The sequence below is a fragment of the Neophocaena asiaeorientalis genome, unplaced genomic scaffold (assembly GCF_003031525.2).
Source record: "Neophocaena asiaeorientalis asiaeorientalis breed wild unplaced genomic scaffold, Neophocaena_asiaeorientalis_V1.1 scaffold438, whole genome shotgun sequence".
Classification (NCBI taxonomy): domain Eukaryota; kingdom Metazoa; phylum Chordata; class Mammalia; order Artiodactyla; family Phocoenidae; genus Neophocaena; species Neophocaena asiaeorientalis.
Window position 1 is genome coordinate 3,306,037 of NW_020173491.1, and position 20,556 is coordinate 3,326,592.

Here is a 20,556-nt window from a genome sequence, read left to right on the forward strand (position 1 = left end):
GAAAATGGATCCTGGCTAGACAAAGGAGACCAAAAGAGAAGGAATTTGTCCTCGCATCACCTTCATGGTAGAAATACTCATCCCAGTATAGGATTCAAACAGTATGATTATAGCTTACTATTTATTGTTAAAAGGTCATTTTTTTTCAAAGAAGGGAAAATCAAGATTCTCATACAGATATTCAATGAACACATGTCAAAATTTTTACTTAAGTCATTAACCAAAATGAGGGAACAATGCAGATGTCACAACCAGTTCCAAGGAGAATCCAAAGAACAGCCATGTTTTTAGGTTGGGAATATTTAAATGAACTTGACAACTGGATACAAAATTGTCTTTTCCAAGGCAAAGAAGAATTGTTTCTCCACCCACAGAATGTAGTAATTGTCGACAAAAAGAATCATTTGGGTGGCCATCAGTTCTCTATACCTTACAATTCAAAGACAACTAATGCTAGAATCAAAAAACCTGAAACCTGGGCTTCCCTGGTGGCGCAGTGGTTGGGAGCCCGCCCACCGATGCAGGGGACACAGGTTCGTGCCCCGGTCCGGGAGGATCCCGCCTCCCGCATGCCGCGGAGCGGCTGGGCCCGTGAGCCATGGCCGCTGAGCTTGCGCGTCCGGAGCCTGTGCTCCGCAACGGGAGAGGCCACAGCAGTGAGAGGCCCGCGTACAGCAAAAAAACAAAACAAAAAAAAAAAAAACACCTGAAACCTGAGCCCCAAATAATGCATAGTTTTCACTAGAGATGCTCAGTCATCTTTTTTGCTGATCCCACATTTCCTGACAGTCTCCCCTCAGAGAAAGTGATTGCTGATTACAAAATAAGGCTGGTCTTCTTCACTCTGTCCTCATTATTTACATAGGTGCAGCAAGAATGTTAACTTACCACATAGGTTTTCTTAAGTTTGCTTTGCTGGAAATTTCCCTATGAAATGTTAGATTGGGAGTTAAAAGCCTCTATCATTTGCTATCCTGAGGCTAGGAAGCCAAGCCCAAAAACTCTACCAGATTTTACCTGCAGTACCTTTAAATTTGGGTGAATTCCCCTTTCCAAAATATCCCAAAGTTCCTGGCTTACTAGGAAGTGTCCTTCCTTAGAGCTGTGACCCTGGAAGTCCTACCAGGCCACCAGTTTTCCCAAGAGAGTCCTGTAAGCATTGGCCCCAGAAAGTCAATCTTATTTCCTTAAGAGTGGTAGGCCACACCCAATTATATGAGCATCATTTCAGATGGCGTTCCAGGCAAAGCCTTGATTATGTAACCAATTTTTCCAATCATATCCTGACAAAACAATGACAGTCCTATTGACAGTCTACGCAGATAACTGTATTGCCATGAAAAGTAAGGATACTTAATAAGAATTGATAAGTTAGGGTTTCTACACAAATTGCAAAAGTTTTTGTTCTAGTTCTGTGACAATGCAATTGATAATTTGATAGGGATTTCATGGAACAGGAGTGTCAGTGAGAAAAATATTATTTAAATGTTTCTTTTTCATTTCCAAAAGCAGAGTACACTAAACTCTCATGGGCTACAGACAGCTTGACAAGAAAGAGAAAGTGCTTCCTTTTATATGTAGAAAAACTAAACAGCAAAATAGTATCTGTAATATTACAACAAATCACTCCAGTAAAATTTCCTTCATTTGTTCATTTGGCCCATTCTTGTTCCACAGGATATTGGGTTAGCAAATCTCATAAAGCCATGTGCTTTTCAAATAAAAAGAGTTCTGGAAATGCTGACTCAGCCCACTGTAATGGTCTGAATGTTGTCTAAGCAATGACATCAGAAGCCTTCACCCAAAATTCTTTTTTTTTTTTTCTTAAGTTTCAATAGTTTGAAGTACCTGACATAGTCCTTTTACAAGAAGCTCTCAGATGGTCCTTCTTTGTTTATGTCCTTTAGTGAATATGAACCCTAGCCTGGGGCTAATGGCAGCGGCTTCTGGTAAGCATTAGAGTAAAAACAAACAAACAAACTAGTGTAGATGCTGATGACTTAAAATGGCTGTGGTTAATTTATCACTGATAATTTCCAAAAATGAAATATCCAATTAGTGTTCCTGACAAGAATAAGGCAACTGACAAGGAAATTTGGTTGTTTCTGTATCAAGCAAAACAAGGTAATAAAGTCACTGCAAAATATTGCCTTCAATGAAATTGATTCAGCCTATTCTCCAAGAAGTCAGTGAACGCTACATCTGATTTATATAACAGTTGAGCACAATTTTGTATAAAGGGAAAAATCTTGAGCTATTTCATATAATTATTTGCAAGACATATGTGTGTGTGAGTATAATATGGCAAGAATAAACCGGGCATAAAGTACGAATATACCAAGAATTTTTTTTTTCATTTTAACCCTTTTTAATGAAAGTTGTATGTATACAAGATTACTTTATTCTTGTATCTTCTCAATTGCTTCTTCATTATATCTGCCCTTTTCCTTTCCTACTTGGTGAGATTTGGCCTTTATTCAAGGATCTTTTTGCAATCTTTGTTTTAGTCCGGTGATAACCACCTTGCTGGGGTGAATGCCCACATGGACGGTCCTGCCATTAACCTTCTCCTGCTGTTCTCGCTCAGTGTAGATAACATATTTCTTCCCATAAACCTGGACTGCTCCGCCAGTTTGCTGCCTTTTGTTGTGCCCTCGTGCAACCTCGTATACCAAGAACATCAGGAAGTCTGGAATATGGCCAAGACATGTATTTTTATAAAATTTCACAATGCATCCTCAGTCCAAACCCACTTACCTAGAAGATCCTAGATTTGAATTAAAGCGAGGTGATAACAAGCAAGTCTTTAAATAGTAACCCGAATCATGACTGAAATACTATACTGTTGTTGCCTAATATCTTCAGGACTCTGATAAATAGAAGCATGTCACAGAGGATGAGGGCACTGACAAATCTCTAGGGAACTTCCCACTATACAATTTCTGAAATATGTACATTTGTTACACTTTATTTACACAAATTTAATGTAGAGGAGGCAGAGCATCTCTTTTGATTTGATAATCCTTCCCATACAATTTATCAATAGTAATGTTTTAAATAAACCTAATCATTTCTAGCACCTTCCCCTTTATAAGGGGAAAGAACAAACCTTTGTGATTTTCCAAGGAGTTTCTGAGAAATCTCAAGGGAGTTTTAGGTGCAAAAGATACCTTGAAGGTTTTCATTTTGGTTTAGTTTCTATGTTGAGGATATGATTTTGAGCAGGTGATAATCAAAAAAGCTGTCAAAGATTTGGACACTTGATAAAGTTAATATCACGGATGCCTGAGAAACAATCCTTGGTTACCCATTTCGTCAGAGATGATAAAACATTAAAAAATATAGAAGATGGCATGATTGTAAATAACCTTTAACTCTTTTATAAGTGAGGACTCTCTTTTCTTAAATGAGTAAGAACTTAATAGTCAGAATAAAGCACAGAAGATCACTTTGGTAGGACACAGAATCTTTGTTATCTAGGCAGATTACACACAGAAAGAATAACCTGTATCATAGGTGAGGACAGTAAACCAAAGAAACTTGCCCATCAGAATTGTGCTAATATTTGCTGTTCAGACTCAGGTATTATCTATAAACCAAGCTAAATAAAGTTTTGTCTTACAGTATGTTCTTTCAGTTTGGGGAACAAATTGACACTTTAGGACAGATCGTAGAGGGTCAGGGCTAATTTCATAGCAGCATTAAGATGTTATTCACGTGCAATGCATTCCTCAAAGCTAGCTTCAAATCAATTAGTAAATAAGTATTTTAAAATGCTATCAGTTTTATTTTCTAATACGTTGAGTGTCAGTAGTTATAACCGCTAAAAACCAAAGCCCTTTGGGAGCCTAAATAGGTTTTAAAAGTATAAAGGAATCTGGAGGCAAAAACAAACAAAACTGAAAACCAGTTTTCAGTTTTAGGACAAACCTCTTTTCTTTGAAAAACAGAATCACGTCCATCGTTGTATTTCTTTTTTACTTTTGCTTTTAATGTAGTCTCAAATATTTATATTAATTAAAACTCTACTCAAAGTAACTAACTTCATTTCACAAAGAAAACTATAGGGTAGATAATTGAAAACTGTCACACTAATATCCAACTGCCACCCATATCCCTTATACAATTACCCTAAGTGCCCAAAATAAACCCATTCATTAACCTAGCCCAAGGATGCAGTATCTTTGCAGCAAATAAAAACAAAAAGGAAAATACATAAACTTGAAATTATGCTTAGTAACCAATGCTTTAGTAATGAGTCTTAGTTAGAAACGATCTACGTATCAAATGGTTGTCTATTACTTAAGTCAATATCATGCCTAGGTTTCAGGTTACCTAGAGACCTTGGAAAGTATCTTCAAGCTGACATACTACAAAATATAATTACTGTTGAAATAAATAGTTTGGGAGAATGTCTCCCTTTTGTTAAACACAAATTTACATTTACTTTTTTATAACCTTAAACATTATATAGGAATAATGATACCTTATTTGATCATTAAATCTGTATAAGTTTACGAAAACATACTGCAGTATAATAAAAAATGTTTGCTTGCATCATAACTGACAGTAATGAATAAGAGAAGGTATAGTATTTTTCATTAAACAAATATTATTAAACTAGTCTTGTCTGCCAGAGATCTACATCAATTATGTGAATTTCAATTATTATAGTGTTTCTGAGTTAGTTTCTGTAAGAGTGCTTTTCTTTTAAGTATAGAACATTTAAAGTATTAGAAGTTAACTTTTCCCGTATCCTGGGAATTTTAGGAATATTTAATTTGTACAAGTGCGTATTTATCTCTAGAAGCCAATCAGAGCAGAACTCCCTTAAAACACTTTACAATCTAACTTATTAGTGTCCCCTGGAGATATGAAAACTTTACATACTTGAATACTGAAAGGTAAAGTCCTTTCTGAATTACAAACACACAGAAATCTTGGAGTTTCAATTCTGCATTTTCAGCCACAGATTAAGGGAAAACACAGAACACAAAAATTCTCCAGTCTGGCTATTGAGCGCTCTTCTTCCCAGTAGGTACACAATTTTTGTTTGATTTGATCTCAAAATATATAAACAAATAATAAAGACTAGCAAGGGAGATTCTGTCACTTTGCTAGTCACCGAACAGAAACTAGATCAATAAAAACCATTAATCCATATACAAAAATCACCAAATGGTCTGACCGCAAACCAAGTTCCCAATCACTGTTGCCACCGATGGGAAATGACTTAGTGGCCATAGACAAACCAAAAGCAGAAACAAAACACAAAATTAGCAGAGAAGAAGAATAAAATTGGAAAAGCAGAGAATCAGTTAGGTACTTTTGCCGATTTAGATTCAGATTGGGAGCTAAGAAAAGATGTGCGTGGGCTTAAGCAGCCCTTGAGGTTCTCTACTTTGGCAATGAAATTTAATCAGTGCTGTCAGGTGAACCCACTGAGCATTTGAAAGGATCTCTCAAACTGTTAAAATGTCCAAGTGAAAGTGAAACCATGACTCTCTGAATGTTGTGATTTATAAGAAATATGTATTTGCTCATTCAGATGACCAAAATGTATTTTTCACATACGTTTGGTCTTCATCCAGGGTTCCTGGCTCACAGATCCCCAAACCTTTGGAATTTCTTGAGTGATAAGAGCAATGGGAGATAGTGTTTGGTCTCCTGTCCTCAGTTCCTGAAATTGCTTCAGAGCCATAAAGGTGAAATATGTGTCTTATTATTTATAGCAAGCCCCTTTCCACCACAACTGGGATTATGTAAATGAGGTGACTTTTGGAAAGCACCATGAATAGAGGGTTGGAACTTTCAATCCCTGATTTCCAGGGAGGGGAGGGGGACTGGAGGTTGAATAAATCACCAATGGCCAATGATTTAATCAATCATGGCTATGTAATGAAGTTTCCATAAAACCCACAATGTTGAGATTCGGAGAGCTTCTTGGTTAGTGAACGCGGGGAGATTTAGAGAGAGTGGAACACCTAGAGGTCGGTATGGAAGCCCCATGCCCTTTGCCCATACCTTGCCCTGTGCACCTCTTCCATCTGGCTGTTCCTGAGTTATGTACAGGGTTCAGAGTACATCGAGGTTGGGGAATCAGAACACTTCAATCAGCCACAATGTGTGGCCCCAAACAACATGAGGACAGAAGCTTTTTTGTTTGGAAACTTGTCCTATGTATCTCTTCATCTGGTTGTTGATTTGTATCCTTTAATATCCTTTGTAATAAACCAATAATCTAATAAGTAAAGTGTTTCTCTGAGGGCTAGGATTCGCTCTAGCAAATTAATCCAATCCAAGGTGGAGGTTGTTGGAACCGCCACTCTATAGCCAGAAACACAGGTGATAGCCTGAGTCTGTGATTGGCATAGAAAGTACGGGTAGGGAGGGCAGTTTTGTAGGACTGAGCCCTTAACCTGTGGAATCTGACACTATCTCCAGGTAGACAACATCAGAGTTGAGTTAAATTGTAGGACACCCTGCTGGTGTCCCAGCACTGCTTACTTGTGTGTGGGAAACCCTCTCCCCATATTGAAGATGGGTGTACAGAACCATTATTCTCATTCAAATATAAAATGGACAAGTGTCGAAGATTTCATTTAACTCCTTATCAAAAGGGAATCCAAAGAACAATCATATTTCTAGATCAGGAATATTGAAATGAACTTGCAAGTAGATGCAAAACTATTTTTTCTTTGGTTATGATGGTAATGGTGGGGGGTGGGCTTGTTGTCTCTCCAGTAGATGGAATTCATTTGCATGTTCATAGACAAGAGTCATTTGCATTGCCATTGGTTCTCTACAACTTATGGGCTATAAAATAACTCAAAGGCAATGAAGGGCTAGAATCAGATAATTCAGATTGGTGTCCTCTAGACAACGCATAATTTTCCACACCCAGCAATCTTTTTTGCTTCTTCCAAATTTCCTTACACTATGGATGTGGACAGACTCTGCTTGGCTTTGAGAAGTGGAAGTTCCCACTCAAAGACTCCCTTCAAATATTCAGACTCTCAGTTGCCGTTAAAGAAGGAGACTGAATTCAACACTTATTTACATGTACTATGTACAACGTAACATGCTAGGCTATATTTCAAGGATTCAAAAATGAGTAAGACATGGGAACTATGCACATTTATGCCCAATAATACCACGCTTACTTTGCTGCAGGAAGGCTTGTTATCAGTCATCTTTTGCTGCGTAACAAGTCACCCAAACGTGGTTTAAACAATAAACATTTACTTGGCTTATACATCTATGAGTTGGTTGGGGGTTTCCTCTGGTCTAGGTTGGACTCAGCAGACTACAGCTGGAATTGCTCATGTGTCTGCAGTCACTTGGTAGATTATGTGAGGGCTCATCTTATGGCTTGTCTGGGACGTCCTCCCCTGGGATGATTCTCCCCCATCTGGTCTCCCATCCTTCAACAGGCAAATCTGGGCTTATTCACGTGGTGTCAATGGTAGGGTGGCAAGAGTATGAGTGGAACCACACAAGCCCTCTTAAGACAAGTGGCAAAGTCATTCCAGATTCAAGGGATGGAGGAACGGACCTCACCTCTTCATGTGAAGAGCACATCAGCAGGACACGGATACGGGAGAGAGGAAGATCAGTGAATTAACGCAATTAATCTACTGCAGGTCCTTACCTTATGAGATTTCACTCTCTAGGGCAGGAGGGAGCCGTGACATAAGTACCTGCCTCACAGAGCAGACTTTGATGGATGCTGCCCTTGAGGCCCATACCACCAACATATAATGGCAGAAAAGGCAAGGCCTGAGTTGAGAGTATCTGGTAACGCTTCATAGGTGCGTGACTGGAGCTAAGTTTTGAAGGATAGGCAGAAAACTTCCTTCCAGGTGAGTCGGAAGGGGAGCTGAAGATGGCTGAGGGGAGTCTGGCAGAGCCGGTAATTGAAATATGAAAGCTGTGCTTCATGCCCACTTTCCAGGTGCCTATTTATAGACTAGCATCATGGCAGCATTCACAGAGAAGGAGAGCAGTGTAGTTAACAAATGGGGCATCACATCTTGACTTTCCCGCTTAAAGGAAGAATAAACTGGGGCAAGTTCCTTCCCCTCTCTCTGAATTTCCTTTCTTCATTCATATAACCCTTGTTCTGATTTGACTACATAATTTTTTTTAAAAAAGAAAAAACAGAAAACTTGAGTAGGGCCTCAAATGAGACAAAATGGCACCTCAAATGAGAGGCTGAGATGCAAAGTATTTGATCAACAGGAGTTAATACTAACCGAAGTTCTCTACAGATAATTATGAAGATGAGAAACAACAGAAAAGAAACGTTTGCAAATAATGTGAACAAACAATTGTATGAAGAAGAAATATGAGTGACTAATAAACGTAAGAAGATGCTTCACTCCTCACTACTGATTGGGAAAACGCAAACTAAATAATAACGTGATACAAATTTTTTCTTTGAAGTTGGTAAAAATGTAAAGATCGATACTATCTAGAGTTGGAACGAGTGGGAAATGAAACCTGTAGGTATTGTTGCATAGGGTCTACAGACTATATCAGAAATTTAAATGATTTATATTCTGATCCAAAACACTCTATGCTCAAATGCTTATAGGAGCCCCCCCACAAACACATATGCACACAGGCACACATGCACGTATGGATGTGAATATGTATTTACGTATATATGCACATACGTATACCTATCCCTCCACCAGAATATTAATTCAGCAATGTCTAAAACAAGGGAAATCCAAAGGCATCCTAAATGTCTCCAATTAAACCGAAGTTCTACATATTGACATGAAAGACACCCACAACGTATTACTGAAGGGAAAAAGCAAGTTGCAGAAAAATATATCCAGTATCATATGTATATCCTATATGTATGCTAGGTAAAAGAATTTCATATCCTGCTTCCTTCAAAGTTGTGATGCTAAAATGAGACAATAGATATTAAAGTGTTTTGTAAACTGTAAAGTGCTATAAATGTTAAGGCATATCTGAATTCAGCTTTAAAGTCTTTTAAAATCATATTAATTTATTTCAAAGCTCTATGGCTTCCGTTTAGGACACACATTTGATGTTCCCAAGGAAATGAGGAAATTATGTAATGAGAGTCTCGGCAAACTAATCTTGGGTGCATCAGAAATGAAAAAAAAATTGGCCCTGACGGCACCTATCTGATTTTCCCTTAGGGGAGACAGTCAAGCAGCAGAGACAATATTTTGCTCTTCCCTCTCAGCCCTTCTCTTTCCTGAACAAACAGCTAAACTCGATAACAAACTAATAAAAAATAATTTGGAATCTGGGGCATGATTATGGCCAGGAAAGATGCTGATGACCATTCCATGTGATCAGAGAAAAACCTAAAATAGAGCACTCTTCAATTACCATAATTTCTACTGTCATTGCAATTTCTGTACATAAAAGCCTTTGGTCTGAGGCACAACAGATTTATCTGTAAATTACACAATAAAGGATGGGGAATGGACTTTCCTTTAAAAGAACAAGCAGAATCAGTCATTTACGGGGACGTCTTCATCATAATTGACATGTAAGTGCAACCAAATGCAGACTCCATTATTGTATAAAGTTCTGAAGACTGTCACCCAACCCCACTCCCACCCTCTCCCAAGTTTAATGAAACCAGTATCACACTGAGACTAGAAGGAAAACACAATGATACAACAATAAACAAACATTAATCATGATCATTACATACATTTTATTACATGAAAAAAATAATACTGTGGCGCTTCCACCAGCCGATACAGCGCTTCCTCTTGGATAACATCCTAAGGCAACTGAGGGGGAAAATAGTACTAATAATGATAATAATAATATTTAGCATGAAAAGGAAAAAGGGGGCTTATCACCACATAAAGCAGAAACTGTACCCTCCTTCTCTTATATTCATCTCGTATTTGTCATTTCTGGTTTATTCTCACTGAGATAAATAAAAACTAATTTCCTATTTGTAGCCTAGCTTTGGTGTACCTAGTTCAACTCTCATTGCCCCAGGGCAAGGAGATTCAGGGAAGATAGAGTCAATATTCCATCCACACTTATGGGATTCCACCAGGAAATAGGGGAGGTGTTTGGAACCCTTAGGCTGCATAGGAGCAGAAATAAGAAGAGGGAAAGGCCCTTCGCAGGACTCAGGCAATGGCTTTTGTCCTTGCTTGAGAAGAGACCAGGCCCCCAGTGTCACTCTGTTCAAGTCCTTTTCTGAGCTCAACTGAGGATCTCCCTGGTTTGTCTCTGAATCAGGAATGAGCGAGTCCCCTTTGGGGAGCGCTCTTTTGTTTTTGTTTCCAGAGGGCTTCTTGACATTCTTTCCTATAAAGCCCACATTGGGAACGCCCTCTAAACGTATAACATGGCTGTCCAGCCCTATTGTCCCATCTCCATGTGGGAATGACAAGAAATAGGTCCTCTCCTGCTGAGATGTCCATGAAGGACCACTTGAACAGCCAAGACATGAATCCCACTCTGTGGCCTTATGAACTGCCCAATCCTGCAGTGTTTTGCTGGGGGCTGCCCATGACACCATCTCAGAGAGTCTATTTTTATGAACAAAAAGATCCAACCTGCCCCTGCAGGCTCCATGATATGGTACCAGGGTATTAGTCTAGGAGATAGCTTTTGTCCTTTCTCACTTCTGGACATGTAACGGCTCACGAGGGTCATGGAAAATTCCACTTCAGTCTTCTAGAGGGAATTCTGGAGGAACAATCCCCCGTCTCCCTTTCTGAAGGAAGGAGCAAGGTATTGCCTTGTTAGGATTTACTTTTGACTCCCTTTCAAAAGTTTCCTCTTACTGTTCCACATCCTAACTCCTGTTCCTGCTTGGCAGAGCCAGAGTTTTAATGGCTTTAGGACTGAGGGGCAGGCTCTGCTTCTAGGTGTAAAATGGGAGCTGTTGAGCTATGGGCGTGAGTAGATACACCTTTGGACCCAGGGCTGTGGTCTCTGGCATGGTCTCCTTGGGGCTGGTTCAGTTGGCTTTCAACCCAGTTGGGAGATAGAAAAAGCAGGCTCAGCTAGGGAGTTGCCCTTCCCCCCGCCAAAGATATCACTCCCTCCTACCGGGAGCCCTTGGTGAGGAAGCTTGGGAGCCACCGCTGCTGCCCATGGGGCTGGGATTTGACACCCAGTGACAGGAGACACGCAAGCGTGACTGGGGTTCCCCTGTCCTGGCATCTGGCCCTTTCTGCAAGAGATTAGCCCGAGCGTGGCCGGTGATAAGGAGGCCACTGGTGTTCCCGTCCCTCCCACACACAGACCCTTCTGGACAAATGACAAGAGAAGCAATAGGTGAGTGGACACACTGCAAAGCCCACTCCCCCACTCCAGTCCCTCAGGAAATGTCGCCTCGTCCTCTGCCAATGAATTTCTAGGGCTGCCTCTATCATAAATACTCTGATTAAAATGTAAATTTAGCCAACCTATCAGCTTCCCATTAAGGGGACTCTTTAAAAACGCCGTTAATCAGCTGAAAGATATGCAGTAAAATACCACTCATCAATTGTAACCGCTTATGACAGTTAACAAAGCTTTATATTTGCCCCAAACATGTGCTGATCTATCCATTATGCCAAGGTTCATTCTCACGCTAATTGTACATTTTCTTCTCTAATGCATTTTTGCTGTTATCTCATAGGCTAATGAAAGCCAGGAAATCAATAAATATAAATTATACATGCAAAGAAGGACTGCTGCGAACATAAAGTTTCTAATTAATTGCACTTGATTAATTTATATCCTTTAATTATCTTGCTAAGCCACAAACAACATAAATATCTCTGCAATCTGGTTATTGCTATGTCAGTCATAAAAAAGCAGACACAGTAAATCTATGAAATCTAGCAAACTGCACTGCCAGAAAACATGGAATGGCATAACCCATAAATATTACTGGACTTACTCAAGACACTGATGAATAATTTCAGCGTGACAAATTAACACTAAATACGTGGTACGGTTATTTGACGAAGGTTATGGTGATGTGATAAGTTTAAATGGTGCATATGGGGTAAGCAAAAATGTGGATCTTACCAACAGGCTTATAAAAATCTGCCCAAACCTAGGAGGAGGAGTGCTGTGGCTACGGACCCACATGCAAATATCCAGTGTCATTGTGCAAATGGAAGTACTTTCTGCTGGTCAAGTTGAAAGGCAAATTGTTAATTATTTTGCTTCTTAGTTTCCCTTTGACAAACTTGATCAACAAAGAAAAATCCCACCTCTTCTGCAAAGGCCAAAGTAAAATGTAGGAATTTAAATCTAGGAACTTGACACCGGGTTGGGAAGAGAGCTGAATGTTACATGCTGCCATTGTCTTAAGAGATGCAACTTTTACATGGAAAGTGGTTTCTTTTTATCCACCCCCCCACCCCCACCCCCGCCTTTTAATTCTATCTGACTCTGCTAAGCCAGCCATCTGTCACTGATCTGAAATCTAATACTCTGTCCACCAAGCTTGCTTTCTCCTAGGCTGCCACATATTACTAAGCATCTATATCTACAACTTTCATAAATGTGTAAAAAGAAACTGTATCTGTCCTCAGCTACATTCAGACAAAGACCATCTGTCAGCCACTGCAGCTATTCTTTAAAAAAGAAAGCATCCAAAGGGATTTGCCCTTTACCAAGTAAACCCACTTAACCCTTCCAATAAGATTAACTGTTATTTGTTTCCATTAAATAAAAATGACCATGCTAATATACATTTAATAGTTCTGTAACAGTTGCAGAAAGATCAGCTCTCCTGTGGATATCTTTCGTAGATAAAACATACATGCATATAAATACTGGAATTATGACGGCAATAAGATAACCTGTAAGGCAGAAGGATGTTTTCACTTCCTTCTTCCAGTCTGGGGCTATGAAGCCAACATAAAATATAGAAGCCAGAAAGTGCCACACTCTCCTGGCCTTCAATTTTACAGTAAATGGCACTTCTAGATATAACATATGGCTGAACACATACAATTATTAAGATTCAGAAGCCATCCTCTGACTTCTGCCCTCTTATCACTGTACATTAGTGTAGACAGTTTTATACCAGTTACACTACACATTTCAAAGGTCTCCATATGCATGCTTTACAAATACACACTCACTAGGTATCACTGGAATGGGAAATTTGTTGGCGGAGGGCAATAACTGCTGTTTAGGGATACTAAAGCAGAGCCACAGTAACATTTTGGGATTTCTGTCTCCTATTTTCATCATAAAGATTGCCAAAGTTGTTTGGCTTAGCATTTGAGAAGCGAAATAAATAATGCATTTGCTTCCATGGAAAAGCCCAGGCGAATTTTTTCAAATGTTTATCTATTCTGTAGATGTTTATAGACAGATTCCTCCAGAATAACCGTGTTTTTAATGTTGCAGTCTCAAAGTACTTAGGCCAAGTTCTGCCCACAGGGCAGCTGAGGTACGTATGTGTGTGTGTGTGTGTGTGTGTGTATATATATATATATATATCTTTTAACATAAGCTCAATTTACCACTAGATCCTGTAGCCTTCACAGGACCTTCGTGTGCCCAGAATTCCCTATTTTTCCACTCACGGACTTGATGGGCTGAGAGAACCAGGGATTTTTGCAGATAACTGGGGTTGGGTGGCCAGATGAGCCCTTGGATGGCAGGCAGGCTGCAGAGAAGACTCCATTGGCCTTGGCCTGGCTTTCCTCAACTACCAGTGTTGGCTGTGGAGGTGGTAGGGGGCGGGCAGGGAATGGGAAACTACCAGGCAGAGGAAATGGCTTTGTTTTTCCCTCCTGCTAAGCTTCTAGGTTTTCGCCCTTAAAACGTATTACACAGTCGCGAGTACTCAGTTTCACGGGAAAATGCAATCCAGAGAGTCCCAGATCCAAACAGATACACCTGCATGCGGCAATCCACGTCTGCCTTCCTTTTCTCTTCGAGCTGTGATCAGAACTCTCGCGGTGGCTGTTCGACTTTCCCCAGCTCAGGTGTGCGCTGCAGACCCCCAGCCTTCTCTCAGCTTGACGGAGACCTCTGCTGCGGGGTGTGCCCTTCTACTTCTCTTTCCCTGGAGGCCCCAGCTTCGGCACCCAGACGTCCAGCTTCACAGCCAGCAGGGAGCTAAGCCCCGGTGCCATCTCCGTGGGAAGGGAGGAGTCGTGCGCTCGTCCAATGTGAGTGCCGCTGTCTCTAAGGAGACAGGTAAATCTCCGTCTGCTGCAATCTGACTGGTGAGGGAGATTTCGCTCCCGATGCCTGCCTCCTGGCTTCTCGGAGGTAATGAAAAGGCAGGCCCGTGACAAGTATGGCCCCTGCATGTTCCCCTGGCTGATGGCTGGAAAAATACCAATGCATCCAGCAGGCAGGAAGTATGGATCTCCCAGTAGAGTTCACTAGATTTGTCATTTTCGATTTAACGCACCTAGGTAGCAAGCCGACTCACTAGGTTTGACTGCAATTACCTTATCTTTCCTATTTTTAGTGACAGGACCAGATTATTTTAAGTGCATTTTATAGAAAACCCTTCTTTACTGAAGTATAAAGACTGTAATAAAGACAATACAATGTTTTGAAACTGTTTTAAATCCTTCACTCAGCGTTGCTTCTGCAGATTTAACATGTAGGGGTTCTAATCTTACTGCTACTAATTAGAGCTTTAGTGTAATTGTGCCAACAGGGTGCTTGGTATAATAATTACTGTTGGGAGATTCTGATGGTGCAGGAACGTGCCTACATAACGCGGATCTGTCTAGTATTACAGTACAGTCACCTTTGTACGTTGACTCAAGTTGGATTTTAACCAAGTAAGGGGTTATTTTGCCTTTATAATAAAGCTTAAAAGGCATATACATATGTATGATTTAGGTATCCATTTTTCCTCTTTGAGTCTTTTGAATATTAATTAGTGGGAACCTCAGAAGGCAACAGGAACACATTTCGTTTCAAATATCTCACCATTTGGGGCAATTCACTCTGTGAGTAGAATTGTCCATGCTTGTGTGGCAAAGAGTCTATTTTGATGCAATGGTGCACGGCGCCTAGATTACTGCCAGGGTGAGGGTCTCTCTCCAGGGAAATCCTGCCTTGCTGTGACAAGCAGAGAAAGGAAATGGGGGCTCTGGGGCCAACCAGGAGCTGAATTTGGGTGGAATTTGTGTCTGCTTTATAAGAGGAATCTCTGGAAACCTTTTCCTGGTAATTTTCGAGCACTTGCATCTTTGAAAATGTAAGCCTAAGTCGGAGAAGCCTATTTCTACTCCAGGCTAGGTAGTTTCGATTTTAATTATCCTTGTTCTCTATTGTTTACTGTAAACGGAACATCTGAAAAAACTGTCAGGGTGTCGTGTGTGGGAGTGGGTAGTTGGGTGTCTGGAGGGGGGTGGACGTGGGTATACGTACAGGTCCTTCTTACTTAGGAGAGACCCTGAAATTAGGCAGGCGGACTCCACAGCTCCACCAGATTTATCAGGCAACAAGCAAGGGCCACTTTGGTTGGTTTCACGTTTCGTGATGCCTGAGCAAAGTGAGCTCTAGGTGATGTTGCACGACCACAACTGGGACCTCCTGCCGCTGAAATGCTGGGCGCAGAGACTCAGTCAGTGGGCTGCGACTGGCACGTTCTTACGCACAAACACAGGCACACTGGCGTTTTTTTATTTTTTGGTTTTGTTTTGGCACATGTGAAGGACTTTCTACAAAACTGATTTCACAGAGCCATAAGTCACCTAAGGGGGCGTCACCGGCCATTTAAAGTGCACTACAGAGGTTTTTTAATGTAATAAATACATGGGGAAGGTAGTGTGTAATGGCCCTGAGTCTGAACTATAGCTCCATTTAGCTCAGACAGCCTTGTTTTTACTGCCCCTTAGTGCCTCACTTTTAAAGTGACAGGAAACCAATTTCTGATTACAAATCAATGGGTTAGGATGTCACCTCTGGACAGTGAAGTTAGCTGTAAATCCAAGGAGTCACCCAGGATGCTAGGAAATTGGGGGTCAGGGTATGAAGGCTTTACACAATGTGAATAGAAAAGACGTTTGTTAATACAGGGCTTTATGACTCCGTCTCTGGGGGAGTGCCCGGGTAGCTTCAGCCCCCTGCTCACCTCTCCTTACTGGTGCAGGGGCAAGCAGGGTGGGTTTTCCACATACATGCACCAAATGTGGCAGTAAAATGTTCATTTTACCATGGAGGCTGCAGCCCTTCCCCAGGCTGACGAACTAGCAGAATCCCTTTCTTCCCGGACGGTAAGAGCCTTCCCCCCATCATGTAAACCAAAACTATATACACTTCTGTCATGCAAGATACCTTTTGATGAGGCCCCTTTTTTTCTTTAAGCTTTTAAGATAATCTTAGAGAAATCATCAAGCTATAAAAAGAAATCAATAAAAACAGAAAAGGTTCCCATCATCCTGAAAAAAAATCCATAACGTTTGCATTTTAATAGAGACGCTACAGGACCAGACCCGTCATTTTCTTTCTGATGTGTTCCTTTGATTTCCCTCGTATCTCACAGGGCTCTTGACTTTCTTGAGAAAGGGATTATTGAATTGTGTGTCTCCCTCAGATGTACTTGATCACTCAAGTATCTGTACTTAAGAATGTTAGAGTCTGTTCAGCTGTTGCCTCTTTGGAGCTCATTGGGGCTTGTCATCTTAATATTAATTGGGTTTTGTGCAGGAATCTGAAGTTCTACATTGAGTGGCTTTCAAGAGAGAAGATTATGCCCAAAGCCAGATACAAAGACAAACATATTTAGCACAACAATTATGATAATTGCAGAAACATTCTGTCATGAAATAAGCAAATCTGATTAAGGGCTCTTCTACATTATCAAATATTAATCTGATGTCTTCAGTCTAACCTGGTTTGAACGTAAGAGGCTTTTTATGGTTTTATGTATTAACAGATTTGTAAAAGCTGGACATATAGAGCCTAATAGTATGAGACAGCCAAGCCAGGCTAGTAAAAGGATTTTTGCTGAATGTAATCCATTTAACTTTAAAATAGACACAGATAGGATCATAAACCTGAAATCAAAATTAAAACTCAGCCTGCCAATGAGACCTTTTGTATAATTCCAGCCACATGGCAATTCAGAAACATATTGTGGAAAAGAGGTATTAGTGCTCATTTCTATTTAAAAAAATGAAGTCAATATCTTTATGGTAAATCATCACAATAAATGTACAGTCACTTGAAAGTTTCCATACTTTCTTGAGACCCACACAAACTGGTTGGTAACAGAAGTAGTGATAGTCTTGCTAAACTAGAGAGTTAATTTTATTTGTAATTTTCAGCTTAATTGTACAATTTCCTCAATTATTAAAGTTCATTCTGCATACTTAAGTTCATTAGCCATCGTCAAATGGGCAAATTACTTTGCAATTTTAATATTTGTTGGACAAAACTGCATTAATAGATTCACTCTCCAAACACAGTTTCTCAGCTTCTGTTGCAGTATCCACTGGTTACTGTAGCCATCCGAATCAGGAGTCAGGAACTGTATTATTTTTTCTCTTTTTATGAATATCTCTTAAATGTTAGTTACACTGGTAGGCTTTTTTGTTTGTTTGCTTTGGAGGGAGGGAATTGGGCAGGATGGCAGTCTCGATAAAAGTGTTGCAGTCTTGCATATTATATATGAAAAAGTATACAGGATGGTGAAATCTCTCAGCATGACTGCAATTTGCATAAATATGGTATAGTCATATACACATGATTTAAGCCTATAAAAACACAATACAGCCTTCTGAACCATCAATAAATCAGATTTTCAATCAGGTTCTATTCTATAAAAGTTGTTGCGTCATTATGCTATATACAGTATGATTCCATACATTACACTATATATATACTATCCATATATTTAAATTTTTCCATAGAGGGATACATTCCATCATGTAACTGCTGGCATTAGAGAGGCATTCTCAATCTCTCTCTCTCTCTCTCTCTCTCTCTCATATAAACACACACACACACACACACACACACACACACACACACACACACACACAGAGACACCACCACCACCACCACCACCTCAGAGCTATTTAACACATGTGTATGTAGGCTTATTTAAACATACATACATGTCCTTGTAACAAAAATGCCACTTTCTATTTGCTTTGCCCCCCTTGCAGTTATGAAGCACCTTCGCCCCCCCCATTATCTCATTTGATTAATGAATATTCACTTGCTCCCCTCCCCTTCCTGCCTCATGTATATGCACAGTTTACCACACCATCCTCTTAGGAAGACAATTTCTGAAATTTATCAGTATTGCTCTCTGAAAACAAACACACCCCACCTGTTTGGTCTCTGTCTGTCCTTAGCACACACACTCTCCTTAGGAAATGTCTGGGTACAGATAGCTCCAGACCTTGAGGAAGGTAACCCCTGCCAGCATGGTTTATCTCCCCAGTAATTAGGCTTGTGTTTCTGCTTTATTAACTCAGCTACAACAATGCCCTGCCCTCTGTCACCAGGGGGACTAATAGATGATAGTCACTCTGATTTGGAAACTGATTTTGTACAAATTAAATGACAAAGTGAGAGGAAGTGAAGTTAAGGCAAATTGTATAAAGATAAGGCAGTCAGTCATTTATTTACCAGTTTTTCAAATGTTAACCAGAGGGTTTTTGATTTTACATCTGCAGATGCAAAACTGCTAAAATAAATAAGCCCAGTGTTCTTCATGTGTTTGTTAAACCTCAATGATATGTGAATTCTTAAATGATGTTAAGGAATAATCGATTGTGTATGTTTAAAACCAGGCTCACTTTTTCTTCTCCTGAAGTCCCATGTTTCAGAAGAACCTTTAAGAAGGATTTTCTTCTATTAAATGTGCCTGTGAATCCCTGTGTTTATTATTTTCCCAGGAGCATTTCAACAGGTTTCTATCTTCATCTATAGGGCAGATTTGCTTTTACCTTTTTTAAACTCATGTCCTGACTTTCTAGGGAAAACATTCGCATACCTTATGTAAGATTAAAATTACCCAAGGAAAGAAAATAAAATTGAATGACGGAAAGAAAAAAAAAGAGGCCGTCCAGCAAAGCTGCTTTTCATCTGTCTGCTGCGGGAGCTGTAACATTTTGTTTAGCAATATGATTTAACAAGGAGTGTTAGCTACGGGGTTTTGAGAAGGCTGATGAGATGTGATTATCTCCATGCAGAAATATCAGGGTGGTTAAAAGATAATTTGAAGTGAGGTTAAAAATGAAGCAACACTAAGCTTCTCTCGCTTGTGTCAAAACAATCACATCTTTTCTTTTCTTTTCTTTTTTTCCCCTTTCACTTTGCTGACATTTGCTCATATTGGAGGTGGAGACATTCTTCATAGCAAACTGTAATCCTTGACTAATTTTAAATTTAATGTGGCTCTGTTTGAAAGACAGCTCTAAATTTGATCCAAAATCAGCTTCTGGATATTATGGATAGAATTTGCAATGTTTATAATATTTGGTAAGGCTTAAATATTGCTATTAGTGGCAGAACTAAAGTTTCATTTCACTATGTTAACAATATTCAGGGTATAAACAGCATACATTGACATAATAAATGACATTTGGTTAGAAAAATATCTTTGAACTTTAGCTTAAAAAATGGAAACAGGTGAGAAAAACAGCATCAACTGTGAAAAACTGTATGTTAGTAAATGAATATACCTCATCATATTATTTAATTACCTTAAATATAATTACTGTTTCAAATGATTAAGTTTCAAAGTCTGAGAATATTTCTTACTTTAAAAGGATGTATTTCAGTACTAGAAATATTTATTCATTATCTACAAAAAAAAAAAAAAATTCCATGTAGCCATAGCTGCTGATTTACAAAAAAAATAGTAAAACAGGTCAGGAAAGTTAAACATTATCTATGTATACAAACAGAAATAATATAATTGGGTCACTTGCTGAAAACTTCTGAAAAGTCTAAAACAAGATTTCAAAACCTATTCTTTTGTGTAAAAGATGAATTGGGACGTTCTGCCAGTTTCAAAAGTTTAATCAGCATTTAAGAAAGAGAAGCCCAAAGTTACCCTGCACGGAGCAGACAGCTGTGTGCTCACTCGGCAGGGCGGCAAGACACAGTCCAATTTAAGCAATAAAGTGCTTGGAAATTCTGAAAAAGCGCTGTTCACATCCACACATAAGGGAAAACCTCCTCCACGCTCTGTTCCACCCCTACTTTATCAATCAGTTACGATCAATTCTGCAGCGCCTCGTCCCGCCCAAACTCCCTGGCTTCCCCATCTTGTCCTAGTCTGCAGTGCTAGCCATGTTTATGCTGATGCAAGATGACAATTAGTCATATTTATCCGTGCCAGGTCCATCTAATCCCCACCGTTTTTAGTCACGTCAAATCCATTATCCCAAACAAAGCTGCATACATCCTGCTGGAGATGCACACAGAGTTGCCTTGCTTACTTTGAGAAGATGGATTTTATGACAACATTAAATACATACTGAAAAAAAAAAAAAACATACTGAGCCCTAACTAATGGGGCCACTTGGCCCCGTGGAGCAATAGCACTGACAATTCCTATCACCATAATCCATGGCTGCTTAACTTGGT